General features: G+C 36.7%; 1 pseudogene; it reads right to left on the bottom strand.

Moving 5' to 3' along the window:
* Positions 1–1,553: 1,553 nt before the first annotated feature.
* Positions 1,554–4,254, bottom strand: LOC116084200 (annotated as a pseudogene).
* Positions 4,255–4,566: the final 312 nt, after the last annotated feature.

Genomic DNA, 4,566 nt, shown 5'->3' with positions numbered 1-4,566 from the left:
GGCTCTTAAACCTTTTTGGACTCTCTTACATAATATGCCCTTAATCTTAGGTATAGTCATTATATTGTAGATATATTAATTGAGTCCATTGTTCTTTGTATTTTGATCAGTTGTAAATTTCTGTGATGGTCTCTCTCTGCTGCAAAACTAATAATTTTGTTTTATTAAGTAAAGAGTTAGATCTACACTTACCTTTATATAAGGATAGTTCTTAGAATGTATATTGAAATATTCCTGTAGCATTCGCAATCTCATTAGTTATTGGTAGTTATTTAGATTTGGAGTGCCAGTTACAAATTTCCCTGCATTGTGTGGGCCTTAAGTCCACTTAAATAACTGTTGCTTAACCCTCATATATAAGTACCACTACTTTTCCAGGCTGGCCTTTGTCTTGGTTCATAGGCTTTGGAACTGGGTGAGACTTTTGTTTTTCTCTCTCAGCATCTTCCATTAGCAACTTCAGATAAGAGAAATATTACAGGTGAATTCCTTAAAGCACTGTCCCCACAGTATGTGGTATCTTCAGCAACAAGGCCTTTTCCAGCAAGTTCTGTAAGACAACCAGAGAAAATGCCAGTAGCCTATATTGTTTGGATTTGCTTTGATTTCTTTTACCAACAACCTGAAGGGATAATTTTCATGTCTACCACTAAGGTTTTAGTCAGATAATCTATAGCTCTTATAAATAGTGTTTATTTCTTATACAATATTTAAAAATAAAATAACAAATACTGTTATAAAATAACAAATATTGTATTTGTTTAATTTACTCATATATGAATTGTTGGCCTTTCTGCTCAGATACTTAGAATCATTTATAAGTCATTACCCCATTAAGAATAAAATTGAAGCCGGGCAGTGGTGGTGCACGCCTCTAATCCCAGGAGTTGGACACAGAGCCTGAGGCAGGCAGATTTATGAGTTCGTGGCCTGCCTGGTTTACAGAGTGAGTTCCAGGACAGCCAGGGCCAGACAGAGAAACCCTGACTCAACAACAACAAAAAAAAATAATAAAAGAATAAAATTGATGCCAAAATCCCCAGAATCAAAACACACACATTATAAAATATGTATAAGTATTTTATAACATTAAAATATGTCTATAGTGTCAATTTCTGAAAAATATGTGAATTATTAATTTTATAATTTTAATATTATTATTACATGCTGTGTTTTATCTGTAACATTTTATGAAACAAAAGTCTGATCACATTGAAATTGAGAGATTCCATTAAATTTCAATTTTAATAAGATAATTTTCTTTATTAGATATCAGTCAATAATTGCATTTACTATGATAATCCATTCATTTTCATCAACCTTGCAAGTTTATTGAAACTTTTCTACAATGGAGTTTAACTGTCATCAAGGGATCTATAAAAGTATAATGCAATAAATACTCTGTGAAGATACACATTTGGTTTCTTTTGTTTTTGAGAAAAGAAAGTAGTTAATTGAGGGTGGCTTACAGTTTCACAGTATAAATAGACTCCATGACCATCATGGCAGAGGTATGACAGTGGACAGGCAGATCCTGACACTGGATTAGTAACTCAGACTGCATATGGCTGCTCTTCTTGTCATTCTTTCACTCCCAGAAATATGTAAGACCCTAAATCTGCTTTATGAACTGCCTTAAGGAGGTCCACTTTTTGAAGATTGGGAGGCATGTAGTTTGAAGACATGTCTTCTTTTAAGATAGATCTCTATGTGATTCACAGCAAAGATAAATTCCTCTGCAGAAAGGCTAGAAGCCTCTCTGCCACCCCAGGGCACAGCTTCTCCTTTTCTAGAATGTAGAAGAATAGCTTCTCTGTCTTCATGAATCAACACCACAAGTAGCTGCCAAGAATTTAACAGATGCTCTCCATCTCTATTTGATAAGTTCTGACCTTCAGGTCAAGGCTTTTGTCTCTTCTAGGATTTTCTGCCATGTGTTATAGCTGTTCCATGACACATTCGATAATTTCTGATTCTCTGTCCAGAAGTTCAGGTGTAAACTTTTCATTCTCCCAAGCTTGATCTAGCCCCTCAATGAGTTCTGCAGACTACCTCCTTACTGTCATGATCAAAGTCCTACTCACTCAGCCCACATACCTTTGTCATGATTTCTGAATCAGGATCAATCCTTATTTTGTCATCAATTCTGAATTTGAAGCTTCTAACAGGCACCTCTCAAGCACATTCCCTAGAGCCACTAGCAGTGCAGTACATGACAACAGAAGTCCTCCTTCCTGTATTCTCACCTCTCATATTCTATGTTCTAGGCTGTAGGAGAAGTAGGTACCTGTCCAAAGCTTGGAGGGGGCAGGAATAATTTTAGATTTAGTATTTAAAAGAGTACAAAGAAACTTAAGTAAATAAAGGAACGATAAAATCTTCATTTGTAAAGAAAACAAATAATGATTATGTTCTACAATGAATAAAGGAAAAAAGATCTGACCATTCTATAATTATATTTAGTCATATTTTGATGACTTATTAATATATTAACAAGAAAAACACTATGGTTACTTTAAAAGACAGATTACTATTACCAGTAAGCAATGCTTAATATAATATATGTCAAGGACCAGCCTGTGTTGGGAAAAGGGGTCCTGACAAGGGGGTGAAGTGGAGATTTCTGGTTTCTTGGGAAACTCAGTTATGTCATGTGATGTTATGCTGGGCAGGCAGGTGAAAGGATGTTTTGCTGAAGCAGACATAGGTGAAAGAATATTTTACTGAAGCAGATACATAGGAGGATGCATGACATTTAGAATGCATATAAATATGACTCCACAGATGGTGTCATACTGTCCATTCTGCAGCAAGCCTGCAGGACTCAGCAAATATAGGTTAAATGTGTGTATGTTTATGCACATCTGCATACTATAGTGTTGATATAGTTGTAGATTGAAGAGAATATTACATATGTAGGTTTGAACACATAAATATATGTAACAGATTGAGATGAAAGTGACTTCTTGTCTATCACAGGTGTGTATGAACTTGTATGTTTGATATTTATAGCTACATCCCGTTAAAAATCAACAGTGTACCTCTTTTGAAGTATATTCTATGTGGAATACAATTAGAGCACAGGGTTGCACAGCATCTTGAATGTTCCCAGAAGGCTCTGGGATTGAACAGAGCAAAACTCCAGATCTCTTTTCAGATAGCAAAGGGGAGGAAAAAGAATTAAACCACTCAAATTTTAACTTCTTTTCTTGTGACCTGAAGTCTGCATTGTAAATGTAAGTTTTAATCTCTTGGAGAAATTGTCATCTCTGAGTTAACTGCCTCCATCTGCTCATCTAGACCTAATCCTGGAAGCTTCCAGCCTCTGTAGACTCTACTCTAGGTCTCTGACACTGCTTACTAAGCTGACACTTGCCAGCTCTTTCTGAACTCTGATTGGCTAGTTCAATTCAATTCTTCTGGTTCAAACTCCTCATCAAGGTGACTGATTCAATCTGACTTCTCTCTTGGCTTCATACTAATTTTGGAAATCTGTTCTCATTTTCTGGTTTCTTCTCATTCTCTGGATAGTTCTGTCTTCACCTGCATCTAGCTGATTCTTTCTCTGCAAAATGCCTCTGAATGACGGGTGCAGTAAAATTGCTGCCCCCACCTCTCTTTCTCTCTCTTTCTCCCTCTGTCTCTCTATGTGTCTCTGTCTCTCTCTGTCTCTCTGTTTTTGTCTCTGTCTGTCTGTCTCTCTCTCTTTCTCTGTCTCTCTCCCTCTCTCCATCCCTTCCTCCCTCCCCACTTCTCCCTTAAATTGCCTTTCTTTCATGTCCATTCTTGTTAACAGTTGGGCCTATCCTCTCTATGGCTCATTCTGCCAAATCTTTTGCGGATTCATTACTTAGTCTGCTTTTCCATTAGATGTCACTTTCAAACATGGCTTCTTCCTTACACAAACAAACTTTACAATCTTTGTTTGGGATTAAAGTTAAAGATCATAGTACTGTGTACTATGGGATTGTCTGTATCCCAGCCACAGAAATTAAAGGTCTATAGAAAGGGCTAAAGTCACACCACCACTAGAAACAGTTTTTGTTTTTAGTAAATAACATAAGCACAGGGTTTCCAGTGAGATCAAATATCCCACAGTGCTTCATCTCTTGCTATCCCTCTTTCACCTGCAAAACCTCCCATCTTTTGCCAGAAAATCCTCCTATTTCTCCTTCTAGAGTCTAGCCTTCCCAAGCCTCCTTTGCCTCCACCACTGAGCTGAAGTTACTTCATCTCCAAGATCGGCATGGCCATGGCCAAAGATTGGTTTCTGGAATATTTCATTATTAGTGTTTCTCAGATGGCTGAGGGACTTGCTTTATTTCTTCCATCTGACGCTTATCTCACACCTGTCTGTAATGTCCTAATATTTTCATAATGTACTCTGATAAAAACTCTCCCCTAACTCAGTTAATAAAAATTGACAGATTATGTGAATACTTGAGATTTTTTTAAATTCCTGTATAGAGAACTGAATTGGACCATGAGTCCATTAAGATGGAATTGCAAAGTAACGTATGATTGACTGATAGTCATCTGTATTGTACCTTTTTTTCCAATTTAATA

This window comes from Mastomys coucha, unplaced genomic scaffold (genome assembly GCF_008632895.1).
Source record: "Mastomys coucha isolate ucsf_1 unplaced genomic scaffold, UCSF_Mcou_1 pScaffold9, whole genome shotgun sequence".
NCBI lineage: Eukaryota > Metazoa > Chordata > Mammalia > Rodentia > Muridae > Mastomys > Mastomys coucha.
The sequence above is the reverse complement of the archived record's forward strand: the minus strand, read 5'-3'. Positions and strand labels throughout refer to the sequence as shown.